At 35.7% G+C, this 18,874-nt stretch overlaps 1 protein-coding gene across 2 annotated transcripts in view; it reads right to left on the reverse strand.

Moving 5' to 3' along the window:
* The window catches only part of LOC117341695 (beta-arrestin-1-like), a 76,813-nt gene that overhangs the window by 44,581 nt on the left and 13,358 nt on the right, over positions 1-18,874 (reverse strand). The gene's annotated exons all lie outside the window — the stretch shown is intronic.

The raw sequence follows: 18,874 nt of genomic DNA on the forward strand, positions 1-18,874 counted from the left end.
AAACTCTCATCTACACACAGATTCAAACTCTCATCTACACACAGATTCAAACTCTCATCTACACACAGATTCAAACTCTCATCTACACAGATTCAAACTCTCATCTACACACAGATTCAAACTCTCATCTACACACAGATTCAAACTCTCATCTACAGAGATTCAAACTCTCATCTACACACAGATTCAAACTCTCATCTACACATATATATTCAAACTCTCATCTACACACAGATTCACACTCATCTACACACAGATTCAAACTCTCATCTACACACAGATTCAAACTCTCATCTACAGAGATTCAAACTCTCATCTACACACAGATTCAAACTCTCATCTACACACAGATTCAAACTCTCATCTACACACAGATTCAAACTCTCATCTACACAGATTCAAACTCTCATCTACACACAGATTCAAACTCATCTACACACAGATTCAAACTCTCATCTACAGAGATTCAAACTCTCATCTACACACAGATTCAAACTCAAATCTACACACAGATTCAAACTCTCATCTACAGAGATTCAAACTCTCATCTACACACAGATTCAAACTCTCATCTACACATATATATTCAAACTCTCATCTACACATATATATTCAAACTCTCATCTACACATATATATTCAAACTCTCATCTACACATATATATTCAAACTACCATTTACATGCAGTGATTCAAACTTGAATCAAATCTACCAACACATCAAGATTCAATTTCCTTGGTAACCAAAATACACAAGTTCAAACTCAAATCTACACACAGATTCAAACTCTCATCTACACACAGATTCAAACTCAAATCTACACACAGATTCAAACTCTCATCTACACAGATTCAAACTCTCATCTACACACAGATTCAAACTCAAATCTACACACAGATTCAAACTCTCATCTACACACAGATTCAAACTCAAATCTACACACAGATTCAAACACAAACAGATTCAAACTCAAATCTAAACACAGATTATTCAAATCATTACCTACCAAAACATCATAATTCAGAACCGTGCGTACCAACAAATTCAAACCACCGAAATGGACCCAATCCAACCTCCTACCAACATTTGCATATTCAAGTATTGGCAAACGCTCAAATCCTCACATAGTAGAAACTAGAGCAAGATTTAGAATCTTGATATTGATGTCATACATCATGTCTAAGCATTAAATATATTTTGATGTATTAAAATTTAAACACCTCGATCGCTGTTAACACAACTTAAAGTGCAACAACAAAAACACCCAATATGATTCTATACCATTTTTTTAACATTATCAGCAGAATCCTCTCAAATTTTGTCTCACCAGTTCTGTATGACAACAAGGATTTCTTACCTTGTTTTTGAATTTGCCAACTCAAGTTTACTATTAGTCAAAGAAGGCATAATGGTGAAAAATAATTCCGACACAGATGATGAAATACAGATATATCCCACAATACACTTGTGCAGTACGTCAAGGCAATAGAGAGAGCAAGATTTCACTGTTTTTGTTCAAAGTACAGTTTAAAGGCACTTGTATGGAAAATAACTGATTCTCTTTGGTAAAAGTCTGGAGAGAAACTGAACAATGAATCCAAATGATTTAGCCTGTAGGGCAGTCACGTGGACTATGCCGCCCGAACCACATCTCTATATACCCTATCGCTATATAACCATGGGGAATTACAGAGCTTAGGTTGCGTGACAACATCATGACGGATCACAATCAGGATAATAAAAATAGAAATCAGAATATTGATAATAAAAATCCTTGTGTTGTGGTTCTATATAAAAACTAGCCTTTCAACACTTCCCTCCGTATAGGAACAGGTACACAGCAAAAGAAACCGTGTAATTGGAGACTGATTCTGAGCTTCCTGAAAATTATGAATTTGCACTAAGTATTATGTATACAGTTCAGCCAGTTTAATAGAGTATGTTAACTTCCAATGCAGTGCTAAATGATTTTTTTCTTATTCCATATTTCCATTATAACTACAACAAATTCTACTTAGGCAGCAGTATGTTGATTGTTCCAAAGTTTTATACATGTAACATTTCCAATTTAATATCAATACACTTGCAATATATATATTGGAATCCTGACAATTCCAGGAATAATTTCAGTGTTCATATATATATATATATAGAAAAAGCTGTTAAAGAACTACATCAGCATAAAACAAATATTAAACCTCGAAAAAATTTATTGTTATGTAATTTGGGTAACCTTAAAACTTTACTTCAACACACTGAAAAAGAGGTGCAATTTAAATGGTATTTGTTTCTGTTAGAGAGTACACCACAACATGAAGACATTTTGTTAGAGAGTATAAACCATTTTGTTAGAGAGTTCAATCTGACATGTCATATTCAGATTATAAAATCGGAAGACTTTACAAAGACACAATGTGATAAATTCCTTGCTACTGTGTCTTAAACAACTGCATGCCTGATAATAATGGACATATTAAAATCTGACTCCTGAAATGACTTAGGTTATAAGGTCACTCACCTTGAGCCCACACCTCATAAGACCCTCACTTAAACAATAACATAATTATTTGAATTGATTCATCGTATCTTTTGCATGAAATTGTGCATGAAATAAACAATAAACACCACCAGTGCACTATGGGAAATCTTACACTGAGGAAAAAGAAGAGGCCCAGAGGGCATGTATTGCTCACCTAGATTTTGCAGTAAACACTCTACATTTCAACAGAAAAAGAAAGATTTTAAAGAACTTGCTACTTTTACCCTATAGGGCACAGCTCTGCCCCTCAAACCCCTCGGGGCAGACACAATATTTATACAATTTGCTTCCCTTCACAAAAGGATGCTTCAGACCAAATATAGATAAAATCCTCTCATATTCGATGTAAAAAGGATTCCTACATCACATGCGTACGTTTTGAGAATTAAACAGTTATTGTGTTCACACTACATTTGGAGCTTTAGGATGAAGTGTATCCTTATATATGTGCGTAAAAACAATTGTCTGTGACCATCGGTCACAGGGACATGATTTATAATAACACAGGGATTTCCTCTTTTTTTTTTTTTTTTTTAGATATTTCAAGATAATTTTGTGTGAAGTGACTAATATTGATTATATCTGCTGAGTATCTTTTATCAGAGAAATATATAATGTATGAAGCCCTTGGGCCATAACATATCTGGCCAGTTTAAATATTACAAAACCAATAGCTACCATATAAATTTTAATTTCATTGCATTTAATTCACTGAATTCATCAATATATACTGAAAGCAAATGTAGTAGTAGTGTTGGTTTCTGAAGATGAGAGTGTAAATATCAACAAAGTCAACAAAATTATAATTTTTATTTGAACAATTGATGACATTGATTAATTAGACAAAATTTAACAATTTTTTTTTCATGATTATTTTTGCAAGTTAAAAATCGGGGGGGAACACCGTGGCCTTTCAGACCTTTCAGACCACTTGTTATCAAGCTTATGTGGAAATATTGCCGAGAAGGCATGTGAAAATGTGAAAAATTAAACAAAATCTCAAATTCATTTTAAAAATAACAGTTATTTGTAATATGTACAGCAATTAGTGCACAATATTTCTATAACTGGTGGTCAAATTTTTAAGAAAAAAAAAAGTTTGCGACTTCAATGTTTACGACCTTTATAGTGGACAAATTTTAAAGAAAATTAAATGACCTGAGAATATTGGGCCTCACTGTGTGGAACCACCTTAAATATTTGATCACATTTGACCCCTGTGACCTTGAAAGTTTCTAGACAATATTCAATTGAACAAAGTTGGTAGCCCATGCATCTATACAGTGTGCTACAAGCACAATATCATATCTCAGGGCTTCTTGGTTATTGAGAAGAGGTTGTTTAAAGATTTAAGCCTATTTGACCCCTGTTACCTTGAATATAGGTCAAGGTCACTCATTTGAACAAAATTAACAGCCCTCTACCACAGGATGCTACTTGATAAATACCAGGTCTCTGGGCCACTTGGTTATAGAAAAGAAGTTGTTGAAAATATTTTAGCATAACTGAACACTGTGCCCTTGGTTGTGGGTTAAAGTCATTCATTTGAACAAACTTGGTAGTCTTTCACCCCAGCATGCTACATGCCCAATATCAGGTCACTGGGCTTCATGGTTCTTGAAAAAAAAAATTGCTTAAATGAAAAGTTGATGAGGGTGGATGTACCACAGCATAACCTGATCTTGGCCAAGTAATACTTGCATCACACAAAAATTTACTTGGAAACAATGTGATACAAACCCAGATCATCATGGGAAAACTTGCATCAGAACAAAATGTTTCATCATGGGAAATCTATTGAGGTATGTAATAACCACATCTGGATGAATTCAGAATGTCAAGTTTTTTTTAATTTTCATGTACCAGAAAATTGATGTCAAAATATCGAAGATTAGTGTGGAAGGTCATGGATTAGCAGACGCAACTAATCTGACAAAACCATAGACTTGAAACATGCCGGAATTTCATGTCCACATGATAAACCCATAAACTGTTCATGACAAACTATATATAAATCATATATAGCTACCCAGTCAGTTTCTCTTTCATAAAACCGAAAACCTGATCTGGTATATCAAATATCGTAAATTATTCTCAGCCTCTAAATGTCAGGTAGAACATAGTAATCCCTCTCATCCCTCCTGGTCTATATCAGATCTACCACTAATATGGCCATCACGTAGTCGTGATCAGGATTGGTAAGTACCTGTATTCTGATAAACAGGTGTTTCCTGAAAGTGTTAATTAGATATGAATCACACAATCTGAGGGAAGAAGCTTAAGGTCAGCCGTCACAGATGTAAGTGGATGTTGGGGAGCTCAAGGTAAGATGATTACAGTCATGGTGGCTGATTATGATGGCACCTAGGTAGACAGTGGGGAAGGTGTCACACAGGTAGGATCTCCTACACCTGTTAATTACTGAGTACCGTCATACAGGTAGACAGTGGGGAAGGTGTCACACAGGTAGGATCTCCTACACCTGTTAATTACTGAGTACCGTCATACAGGTAGACTGTGACATCATACAGGTAGACAATGGGGAAGGTGTCACACAGGTAGGCTCTCCTACACCTGTTAATTACTGAGTACTGTCATACAGGTAGACAGTGGGGAAGGTGTCACACAGGTAGGATCTCCTACACCTGTTAATTACTGAGTACCGTCATACAGGTAGACAATGGCCAAAGTGTCACACAAGAAATAGCGGTAACAAAATTTCAACTCTCAAAATCCAAGATGGCCATCTAACAGAGATTTCATTTTGCCAGTATGTCTCAAAATTACATGGCACAATTAAATTTACTAGTACTAGGGACCAAGAGGAACCTGTATGTGAAATTTGAGAAAAATTTAAGATGGACGACCATGGACGAAGGGCAATTTGAGTAGACAGTGCGAGCTACAAAGGCAAATTAACAGTGTTTTAAAGTCCAATGTTTACACTCTCCTGCTGGAGGCTGTACCAGTAAGCAGAATAATCAAACATCACACACAAATTATTACTGTTTTCACAGCAGTTGTTCCCTCTGTCCTGTAATTCTATTTGTGCAGTAATTAGTATAATAAACAAAATATGTTGTACACCATATTAACACCATGATTATATTCACATTTTCACTGTTACCATGAAAACTATGAATGTTGAATTACCCAGAAGGAACTGCTCACCAGGCATGTTAGACAGTTATCAATTAACACTGCTCGGCACTGAGCTAAAATATAACACACAAATCTCCTTAGATACAGACTTAGAGCCTCTTTCCTCCATAGGACAGAACTACTAGCAGGGCTTGGGAAGTAAATAAACTGGCAAATAACTGCTGTGTCTCACAGCAATGTATTTACATGGATATATATTAAGATTTATACACCAAAATGCCGATATATTTTGGCCAGTGTATCTACTATGTAAACATATCTGCATCGTTTCGTTTTCCTTCACAGTGTCGGACTGTTAATAAAGACCTCTCTGGGTTACGATTTGAACTCCTATATATCTACTCAGTAAAAAAGCTTCTTAGTTTTCTGTACAACACATTATTAAGATTGTTTTTGAGGAGTTGTGTTTTTCACTAATTTGAGTATTATAATCAAAACCTGTCTAAAGAGGCCATCTGTTTTGAGGGCAGTGATACACTGGTGAAAACCTGTCTAACATCTAGAGGCCACCTGTTTTGAAGGCAGTGGTACTCAGGTGAAAACCTGTCTAAGGAGGCCACCTGTTTTGAAGGGCAGTGGTACTCTAGTGAAAACCTGTCTAAACATCTAGAGGCCACCTGTTTTGAAGGCAGTAGTACTCTGGTGAAAACCTGTCTAAGGAGGCCACCTGTTTTCAGGAAATTGATGAAACCTGTCTAAAGAGGCCATCTGTTTTGAGGGCAGTGATACACTGGTGAAAACCTGTCTAAAGAGGCCACCTGTTTTGAGGGCAGTGGTACTCTAGTGAAAACCTGTCTAAGGAGGCCACCTGTTTTGAGGGCAGTAGTACTCTGGTGAAAACTTGTCTAAGGAGGCCACCTGTTTTCAGGAAATTGATGAAACCTGTCTTGAAAGAGGCCAACAGATTTTAGGAGATTTATGAAAACCTGTCTAAAATTGCCACCTGTTTTGATGAGATTGATGAAAACCTGTCTAAAATTACCACCTGTTTTAAGGAAATTGATAAAAACATGTCTTTAAAGTATAACTCCTGTTTTGGTTCCAAGCAAGAGGCCCAAGGGCCTTAACAGTCATCTTACTCTAGAGAACCTCCCATCGGATACCTATACTCAGTAGCAAGTATACTGATACTGTTGGCCATTGCAGCCATCTTGGCTGTGTGAAAGTTTATAGGGGGCCAAAAATTACAACACTTTGTTGGCTTCCATTCCTTAACATCCCTACCAATTTTCAGCTCTTATGTCAAAAATGGAACCAGAAAAGAAGTATGTATAAAACGTGTTTTTCAAGATGGCTATCATGGTGGCCATCTTGATTTTGGAACGACCTGAAAAATAATACCTGGTCATGATCAGAATCAGTTAGAGCTGAATCCCACTGGTGGAACTTAAAAAAGTTTGAAATAGGCATTGTTCAGGAAAACCATGATTGCGCAATCATGTTTCAAATAGCCACCGCAGAAAAATAATAGCAGTTTGTGGGCTCCCCTTCCTTAACATTCCTACCAATTTTTAGTTCAATAATACCAGTGGAACCGCAGAAGTTCAAAACATGACTTTTCAAGATGGCGGTACCGATCATGGCAGCCATCTTGGATTTCAGACTAACACGAAAAATAACAACACTTGGTAAGGACCTTCTCAGGATCATTTTAGGTAAGTAAAAGTGGAACACCACTACAGGAAGTTGAGAAGAAGTTTAAAATAGGTGTTGTAAAGGAAAACCATGATTGCACAATCATGTTACAAAATGGCCAATGTGGCTGCCATGTTAAAAGTTTTTATGAAGTGGAAAAATAATAACGCTTTGTTAATTAACTCCCCTTCTTTAACATTTATACCAATTTTCAGCGTAATGATACCAGTGGAACTGGAAATAAATTTAAAACCTATCTTTCAAGATGGCTATCATGGAAGCCATCTTGGATTTCGGATTAACCCAAAAAACACTTGGTCAGTTCACTAACTGGAATCCATATTGTAATATACCAATATCTTAACCAAAAAAAAAATATTGCAATATCTAAATATAAAACAGACATAGTTTAAATTAGGTTTTGGATTATATTATTAAGCATCAACGTACATTATCATTATCATGAAACTTGTTTGACTTCGGGAAATAATAGTTTACCCCCACAGCAACCCTCAAACCAAATATTAGAACCCTAGTACAATTATCAAAGAGTTTACCGATGCCTTTCAACACTAACACCAAAAACTTACTATAAGATTTTATACAAAAATTCTAAGTCCAAAATTTAAAAAAAAAAAAAAAAAACCCAAAATGATTAATTAAATTAAATTTAAAAAAAATTAAACCGTAGTACACTTATAAAGGAGTTTCCTGATACCTTTCAACACTTGCAACAAAAATTTACATTTGATTCAATAAATATTTGACATAAAATAGAGAGAAAAAAAGAAGAAAAAAATTTCCCAAAAAAATTCATTTGGACGCCCAGAAGTCAGTAACCCCAACAGCAACCCATAAATTAAACCAAATGGTTTACTACAGAGGCCTTTCAACACTTGATCAAAAATCTTAACATTTAGAAACTGACACTGATGCGGAGGTAACAACATAAGCTCCCCACTCTCTTTTAGAGGCGAGCTAAAAATGGAAAAACATTTTCATTAAACATGCCATGAGGGAAAAAAATACATGTATCTTTCAAATTAATCCAAAACCTAGTTTAGAAATCCAACACAAATTGGTTCTGGCTGTGCCTTGATTCAACCAAAGCATCCAAATATATTGATCATGAAATTCAAGTATCATCCAGTACCTTACAACTGACTGGGTTAACTTTGGGAGGCTGACAATCGACAATATCTTTAACCAGACCATAATTCCTAAATTTGAGAATTTCTTCCCAAAAAATTAAAAATTAACATTCAAATTACCTCAGTATCGATAAATTAGAATCAGATATGTTCAAATGAAATGAAGTTCCTAAATAAACGTCTAAAACAATTATTTTCCTGCATAAGGTTCTCACAATCAATGTACAGTCTACCATTCTGAACAATGACTAAAATCAACAAGGTCTGTTAAGTACAGTTTGAGAATATGATTGCATGCTCCAAGGCAAATTTTACATATTTCATAAAAAAAGAGACAGTTTCGTGTAGATTATTTTTTGCCAGTATACAATTTTCCAATCTAAAATGACAGAAGATACTTTAATTAATTTCATTGATCAATATGAAGGTGTCTAGTCTTGCAAGTGTTGACAAACGTCAATTTCGCCCTGAGCAGACGCCAAAGTAACACTTCCCAAACCCTTTATTAAACACCATCGAGTAACCATGGAAACAAAGCCTAATACTTACTCCGCAAACATCTTGTTCTCCAGAAATCATTCCATACAAAAAGGCTTCCCTGACAGATTTAAACTATTGTAGAGTAAAACATGTAAATCATTGTTGTTTCATTGTTAAACTCTTTTTACCGTCTGATTCATTTCCCCACATGAGAGCAAATGTAATTAATGTGTAAACACTTTTGTTATGTGAGGAAATTACATTTTGTTGGTGAGCTGTTTGTTCCTGTCGTGATGGATTTGGTATCCATCCTATTCAACAATACACACAAACACACACACACTCATATAAATACAATTGATATATATATATACACACACATGTATATCTGTGTGACTCCCAGCTACAATCAGCATATGGGCAAGCATCATCAACAATAATGATTAAGCTGCAATACCTGTGTTCTCCAGATGAAATGGATCATATCACGGCATGCAATTTATATCTACATAATCAAATTACGAATATCATTTCATAATAATTTTTTATACTTCCCTTTCATATAACACCTAGCAGACAAGATTTTCCAGTTGATATTTGACAAATGACCATGAAATATACATTGTAGCATCACTTCAGGCTTTCTAATAAAATTACTATTGAATTATACTTATGAGATATGCTACAGTGAAATGTACCTCCTTTTAAATAACCTTTAATCTATTTATCTGACATTGCAATCAACACAACAGGGATTACACCAAAATTTCTTGTTGACCTTGATTAAATAATCAAGGTGATAACAATGAGAAGGGAGATAACTCAAACACAGTTTTATGATTTTTTTTAATCACAACTGAAATTCTTCAATGAAATAATATAGGAATCGGTTCAGGTAAAATGTATAAGGTAGCATATAACCTTAACTCAAACATATTTCACAGGTATAATGTGTAATGTAGCATATAACCTTAACTCTAACACAAATCACAGATGTAATGTGTAAGGTAGCATATATATAATCTTATAATAAATAAATAAATCAAAGAAATTTATATGAAAGGAATTTCTTATAACTAAATACCAATAAATGGGGAATGAATCAAGCAGTCCCACGATCTAGAGACACAACTGAGCATCAATATAAATCAATAGGTGCATATATACAACAGGAGATTAAAGGAGCTAAAAGAAATGGACCCCAAATCTGGACAATCTCATCACTGAACCCATTAGTTAATGAATCCTAAACAAACAACAGTCAACTCAGTATATTTATTAGTAGGAATTGCACTGATTTGCCACAAAGGACTGTTGTTTGCGTGCTATGAGACATATGGTAGACCTTGCCAATTAATTTGTACTGTGCTGCCAACATGGTATATGCCTGGAGACTCCGTAATATGTATGATTCAGGTCTCTGCAAGCTTGTTGAGATGTTAAAGGGAAAATTTAGTTGACTAATGAATTTGACGTCCACCAGGATAACAATCACTAGAAATATCACAGAATTCATTCACAAAGTTCATGATGACTTTTGAGATCAAGAATTATATGTATGTCATATTGAAAATGTCATTACTAATGAATTTTACGTCCACCAGGATAACGATCACCGGAAATATCATAAAATCCATTCACAAAGATCATGATGACTTTTGTGATCAAGAATTATATGTATGTCATATTGAAAATGTCATTACTAATGAATTTTACGTCCACCAGGATAACGATCACCGGAAATATCATAAAATCCATTCACAAAGATCATGATGACTTTTGTGATCAAGAATTATATGTATGTCATATTGAAAATGTCATTACTAATGAATTTTATGTCCACCAGGATAACGATCACCGGAAATATCATAAAATCCATTCACAAAGATCATGATGACTTTTGTGATCAAGAATTATATGTATGTCATATTGAAAATGTCATACTTGAAATTATTTGAAGCTTGATTTAACAACAAGAGGCCTATTTGGCCTGTATCTCTTATCTGGTGTTCACTGCTTTGGAGATTCTTTGCCTTTCAGTCAATCAAAAGAAATTGATAGAATTTACATATTTGACCCCAGTGACCTTGAATATGGGTCAAGTTCTTTTCACTTTTCTTAACAATTTTCCAGCTTTATCCCTGTCAAATATCTTGATTCCAGATCTTTTGGCTAATCAGTCGAAGAGCTGTTTGAATGTTTTGACAAGTATTTTAATAATCATTTTTTGAAATTTCCAATACCTTTGTTATCAAATTATAGCTACAACATGCTCAAGATGATGAAAATCAGTTCAAAGAGTTCAATCTTTTATGGAGGAAATGTCTCCAGAAGAAATTTCCTCTTTCTGAAATTAGTACTACCAGGCATTATACCTACTCAATGTACTATTATCAATACTAATCTTTATTCCATCAAATCAAGCCTCGTTTAATGATTAATAAAATTGATTTAATTTCTGCTGAAAATCAATCAGAAGAAACAAGACATTATCCATAGTAGAAATCATGTTCTTTTTTTAGGTTTTTTGTTTTTGTTTTTGTTTTTGTTTTTTTTTTTGGGGGGGGGGGGGGGGGGGGGGGGGAGAGAGATATATAATAATCATCATCTTATGCAAACAAGATGCCTGTATTGCTCACTAATAAAATTTATCTCATGTAATTAATTACTTAAAACAGGATGCCCAGAAGGCTGCTTCTGTAATTTCTTAGAAGGACGATTTCTTACGTAAGGGAAAACTACAACTGTCATCCCAATGGTAATTAACATCTCCGTAGGGCGGTACGTCTCACCCTTTCAACTAATCAGAGGTCTTCATTTGCTAGATGTGAAACAGCAGCAGTCTTGCACATACACTTTCCATTCTGGCAATGAACGCCCACTACATTAGAGTTAAATATACAGTAATCTTGCTGGTTTTGAATTATACCCAAATTATTATATTTTCTTATCGAGACAACAGATCCCAAAGGATCTTGGCACCTACCATTGAAAGTTCTTCATAGGTTCTTTGTAAAATTGATTTTTTGTTCATTTTCCTCCTGTATAAAACATTGACAACAAGAGGACCATGCATGGGTCTAAATGGTCATCTCACAAAGACTTACAGCAGGGACATACCCCTCCATCCCAAGACATCAAATCAGCCGCATTTATAACAAGAGATCCCAGAGGGATCTTGGCGCCCACCATTGAATGATCTTCATAGGTTCCATGTCAGATTGATCTTTTCTCTACTTTTCCCTTCATTTTACTAATCTGTGCAAATTGAGACATCCCTCCAGTACTTTTCAAACAAGGGAATCCTAGCTATATAAGAAATTTGAGATTTAACGATAATGGCTGTTAGTTTGCCAGGTTGTTTTCAGGGCAGACTGGTCCAAAAATGCAATACAAGGGACCAAGGGGAACCTACTTATGAAATTTGAGAAAGATCCATTCAGTACTTTGAGAAATAGAGATAACAAACTTCAATTGCCAAATCCAAGATGGCGGTCTGTCGGCCATATTGTTTTCCAATTGATCTCAAAATGCAATTAGCATAACTAGACACCAAGGGGAACCTCCATATGAAATTTCAGAAAGATCCATTCAGTACTTTCTCAGAAATAGCGATAACAAACTTCAATTGTCAAAATCCAAGATGGCTGCCTGTCGGCCATGTTGTTTTCTGATTGGTCTCAAAACGCAATATGCATAACTAGGCACCAAGGGAAACCTACATATGAAATTTCAGAAAGATCCATTCAGTTCTTTCTCAGAAATAGTGATAACAAACTTAAATTGTCAAAATCCAAGATGGCTGCCTGTCGGCCATGTTGTTTTCAGATTGGTCTCAAAACACAACATGCATAACTAGGCACCAAGGGAAACTTACATATGCAATTTGAGAAAGATCCATTCAGTACATTCTCAGAAATAGCGATAACAAACTTCAATTGTCAAAATCCAAGATGGCTGCCTGTCGGCCATGTTGTTTTCGGATTGGTCTCAAAACGCAATATGCATAACTAGGCACCAAGGGAAACCTATATATGAAATTTCAGAAAGATCCATTCAGTACTTTCTTCTGAAATAGTGATAACAAACTTCAATTGTCAAAATCCAAGATGGCTGCCTGTCGGCCATGTTGTTTTCTGATTGGTCTCAAATCGCAATATGCATAACTAGGCACCAAGGGGAACCTACATATGAAACTTGAGAAAGATCCCTTCAGTACTTTCTCAGAAATAGCGATAACAAACTTCAATTGTCACAAGAGATCCCAGAGGGATCTTGGCGCCCACCATTGAATGATCTTTATAGGTTCCATGTCAGATTGATCTTTTCTCTACTTTTCCCTTCTTCTAAGTCTTACTAATCTGTGTAAATTCAGAAACAGCCCTCTAGATCTAGTACTTTTCAAACAAGGGGAACCTATATATAAAATTTAAGATTTAGCGATAATGGCTGTCTGTCGGCCATGATGTTTTCCGATTGGTCCCAAAATGCAATACCAGGGACCAAGGGGAACCTACATATGAAATTTGAAAAGATCCCTTCAGTACCTTCTGTACAATAGCGATAACAAACTTCAATTTTCAAAATACAAGATGGCTGCCTGTCAGCCAGGTTGTTTTCTGACTGGTCTCAAAATCCAATATGTATAACTAGACACAGAGGGCAACCTACAAATGAAATTCAGAAAGATCCTTTCAGCAATTTCTGATAAATAGCGATAACAATCTTCAATTGTCAAAATCCAAGATGGCTGCCTGTCGGCCATGTTGTTTTGCGATTGGTCTCAAAATGCAATATGCATAACTAGGCACCAAGAGGAACCTACATATGAAATTTGAGAAAGATCCCTTCAGTACTTTCTGAAAAATAGCGATAACAAACTTCAATTGTCAAAATCCAAGATGACTGCCTGTCGGCCATGTTGTTTTCAGAATAGTCTCAAAATGCAATATGCATAACTAGGCACAGAGGGGAACCTACATATGAAATTTCAGAAAGATCCCTTCAGTACTTTCTGAGAAATAGCGATAACAAACTTCAATTGTCAAAATCCAAGATGGCTGCCTGTCGGCCATGTTGTTTTCAGATTAGTCTCAAAATGCAATATACATAACTAGGCACCGAGGGAAACCTACATATGAAATTTCAGAAAGATCCCTTCATAAGTATCTGAGAAATAGCGATAACAAACTTCAATTGTCAAAATCCAAGATGGCTGCCTGTCGGCCATGTTGTTTTCCAATTGGTCTCAAAACGCAATATGCATAACTAGGCACCAAGAGGAACCTTTATATGAAATTTCAGAAAGATCCCTTCATAAGTTTCTGAGAAAAAGCGATAACAAACTTCAATTGTCAAAATCCAAGATGGCTGCCTGTCGGCCATGTTGTTTTCCGATTGGTCTCAAAATGCAATATGCATAACTAAGCACCAAGGGGAATCTACATGTGAAATTTGAGAAAGATCCCTTCAGTACTTTCTCAGAAATAGCGATAACAAACTTCAATTGTCAAAATCCAAGATGGCTGCCTGTCGGCCATGTTGTTTTTCGATTGGTCTCAAAATGCAATATGCATAACTAGGCACCAAGGGGAATCTACATATGAAATTTGAGAAAGATCCCTTCAGTACTTTCTCAGAAATAGCGATAACAAACTTCAATTGTCAAAATCCAAGATGGCTGCCTGTCGGCCATGTTGTTTTCCGATTGGTCTCAAAATGCAATATGCATAACTAGGCACCAAGGGGAACCTACATATGAAATTTGAAAAAGATCCCTTCAGTACTTTCTCAGAAATAGCGATAACAAACTTCAATTATCAAAATCCAAGATGGCTGCCTGTCGGCCATGTTGTTTCCCGATTGGTCTCAAAATGCAATATGCATAACTAGGCACCAAGGGAAGCCTACATATGAAATTTGAGAAAGATCCCTTCAGTACTTTCTCAGAAATAGCGATAACAAACTTCAATTGTCAAAATCCAAGATGGCTGCCTGTCGGCCATGTTGTTTTCCGATTGGTCTCAAAATGCAATATGCATAACTAAGCACCAAGGGGAACCCACATATGAAATTTGGGAAAGATCCCTTCAGTACTCTCTGAGGATTAGCGATAACAAGAATTGTTTACGGACGGACGGACGGACGGACGACGGACCACGGACGCAGGGCGATTTGAATAGCCCACTATCTGATGATGGTGGGCTAAAAATTATGATTGCAGCCCTCTACACTCAGGTTTGATTTCTGATCTTTTGGTTGCAATCCATTAAGGCATTAAGGAGTAATTGTGCTTTGAAGCAAAATTTCAGCTAAGCTCCCCTTTAAGGGTCCCTGCCTCTGTCCCAAGGGGTCAGACAAGCCTTATTCATATAGACTATGACCATCCTCCTCACTGGTATTTCTGATCTTTTGGTTGTAATTGGGGGACTGTAATGTTTTAAAGAAAAATTTCAGCTTAGCTTCCCTTTTTGGGGCCCCTCTTTCCACAGGGCTAGAACCAGTCTCATTTATATGCCTGTTATAATCACCCCCTGATGTTTCAGACCAAAATTGGTTGTAATCCATTAAGGCATTTAGGAGGAGTAGCATTTTAAAGCAAAATAGCCAAGTTCCCTTTTGTGGCCCCCCGCCCTCTGCTCCAAGAGGTCCAATCAGCCTCATTTCTATAAACTATGTTTGCCCTCCCCCAATGATGTTTCAGACCAAATTTGGTTAAAATTTTCTTTCACATTCAGGAGTAGAGATTAGAATGTGAATGTTTATGCATGGCGCACAGTGTACATCGTTAGAGACCAAGGGGATTCTACATGTGAAGATATAATATCCCTCCATAACAAATTTGAATTGTCAAAATCCAAAATGGATGTATGTCGGCCATTTTGTTTTCCTTATCACACCAAAAAATTTAACGGGCACATCTATGAACCAAGAGAAACCTACCAGTGGGTTGAAGTTTGAACAAAATCCTGACAGTACTCAAGAAATATAGTGATATAAAATTTCAACTGTCAAAATCAGCAGGAAACTATTGTCATTATTGTAGACATCCTTCAAAATCCCTATGTACCAAAATCAGGAAGTACCTAAATTTCAACCCATCAGAAGCCGGGAAATGTCAGCCATATTTCAAAATCCAGAAATAGAAGTGTCAGAAGAAATCCAAGACGGCTGCCTATCAGCGATTTAATTTTCTGATCAGACTCCAATTCTATTGAGTGTAACAAGATGAATTGTACATACTTTGTATTTACTCTATATGTTATTGGTTTCCTAATGCTTAGTATAGTAGTCGTGTATCACATGATAATCACGTGATCTCGAATATTTTGTATACGCTATATTAGTGTCATTTTTACGAGTTAGTTTTATTAACATTTTATTAACACAATATAATTCAGATCATCATTGATATGTACTAAAATTAAGGAAACTGTAAAACACTAATTTCCTGAACCTTCCGATCTATTTTTGACCAATCGGGTTTGAGCGGCCAGTTTAAATACAAGGCCTTTGTTACTGGTCAGTACAATATCAGACAGCTGACAATCAACAGGTGGATCAAGTTTTCAAGTTTCTCCAGTAATCTATTCCGGATCAAAATATATATAATTGTTGTTGAAATCAATTCACAACAAGAAAATGTAACGGTGAACTCCCATCTTTACCTTACTTAGGACAAATGCCAGAAAATACGTGATGGACAATAAATAACATGGAATGAAAACATCTTGTGTATGTGATTTTTACATGTGACATGAGCACAATGAGGAACCCAGGGAAACTAAAAAGTGAGCTTTGAAAAATATACCCTCCAGTACTGATGGATGAAGGGCAATTTGAATAGCTGATGGTGGTCAGTTATTTGATCATAAGATAAAACTCTGTCGTTGAATCGAAGTACACCATAATTCACTCTTAAGAATAACTTTTCTCTAACAATCATCATCCATCTTTGGGCAAAAAGTTAAATTCTTTAGCAGCTTCTTAAAAACCTCTTATAGGTAGCTCCTTACCAAATAACACTTACCTCAAGCTTAACCATTTATAACAAAACTAGTTTTTCACAGCTTGGCATCTATTGACCATGGCCAACATTCATAGTTTAATATCTCCCATACCAGCAACTTCACTAGCCAAAGGGTGAAACTTTGAAGAATATAATTGAAATTTTAGTCAAACTGAAACCTTTCTTTCTTTCACAGAGCCTTGGGGATCTTTGATCATTATGTTACCTGCAGTTTTAAGTTAAATGGATAAGTTTAGGGTTTTATACATAAGTATGTAAGTACGAAATATACCCAGTACATGTATACAAAACATAGATGTATATATATCTGTGTTATTTCAACTTGAAATTTACAAAAGCCAGTGTCAACTTTAATTTGGAAACTAGAGCGGTATCTTCTTTTAAAATTGAAGATATTGACTTTTTTATTTGTCATTTTGAAAAAATATCTCATATCTTTATTATATGGGTAACAGCCTGTTTTCTGTAAAACAGCTCGGCAAAAATCAACAATGAAAATATATACAGCTGTACAGAATAGCACCATTGAAAATCTTATGAACAGGTTAAGGTCAATTAGGGTCTATGATATATAACTCAAATCCTTTATTAGGAAAAAACTTAATATATAAGTGCCATTTTACTGAAAATGTCATATTGGTATGGCATCTTTCTAGGTCCATTATACTGACACAGTATTGAGCCAGATTGGACAATGACAACGCCATAGCAAAACTTACTGACTTCTAGCATGATCGTTAATATTCCCAGGGAAAGGCAACAAATGGACTGTGATTGAGAGACTAAGAACAAAGTCCAAACTTACACTCTCCTCCAGTAGTATTGAAAGGGAATAACTATCCCCTCCGACTCCAAACTTACACTCTCATCCCGTAGTAATGAAAGGGAATAACTATCCCCTCCGAGTCCAAACTTACACTCTCCTCCAGTAGTAATGAAAGGGATTAACTATCCCCTCCGAGTCCAAACTTACACTCTCCTCCAGTAGTAATGAAAGGGATTAACTACCCCTCAAAGTCCAAATTTACACTCTCCTCCCGTAGTATTTAAAGGGAATAACTATCCCCTCAGAGTCCAAATTTACACTCTCCTCCGGTAGTATTGAAAGGGAACTATTAAATATAATCCAATCTGAGCCCAAACTTATACTTTCTTCCAGTAGTATTGAAGGGAATAACTATCCTTTCCAAGTCCAAACTTACACTTTGTCCAAACTAACACTCTGTCCAAACTTCTGTCCAAACTTCTGTCCAAACTTGCACTCTGTCCAAACTTACACTCTGTCCAAACTTACACTCTCCTTCAGTAGTACTAAATGGAGCTAGTAATTGATGGATGAAGGTTAAGATTAATGATTCCAACAAATCCTTGGCTGGGGCATACTGCATAGCAACAGCAATTCGGCCCCGAAGTTTTCATTATGCACTCATTTATACTGACAGGATTGAAATATTTTAAATGAACAGTCTTTTTTTACAGTCTTTTTGGACCAAACATCAATGCTGCACGGTCAACCTGGAAAATTCCAATCTTACCTTACATGTTTAGGTGCTTTTGTTAAAAAGTTTTGCAGAGTTTGCCAAGCATACATTGCATGAAAGTTCTTTGGGAGTAAAACACAAATGCTTGCTGTCAAATTGAAAAGTGTTAAATCTTTCAAGATAAAACCTAACTACTGCAAAAACTGAACCGTTTAAAGGTTAATTAAACCTGGTGTGCAGATCATTATCAAAATGATGATTAATTAAACACTGATGAACCACAATATATAGTTCACTGAATATTGAATAAGCATAAACCACAAATATACAAGATCATTATTTTCCAAGTAAAAGATCTTTAAATACTGAAGAATGCATAAATGATGAAACGGATGAGA

The sequence above is a fragment of the Pecten maximus genome, chromosome 14 (assembly GCF_902652985.1).
Source record: "Pecten maximus chromosome 14, xPecMax1.1, whole genome shotgun sequence".
In the NCBI taxonomy this organism is placed as follows: domain Eukaryota; kingdom Metazoa; phylum Mollusca; class Bivalvia; order Pectinida; family Pectinidae; genus Pecten; species Pecten maximus.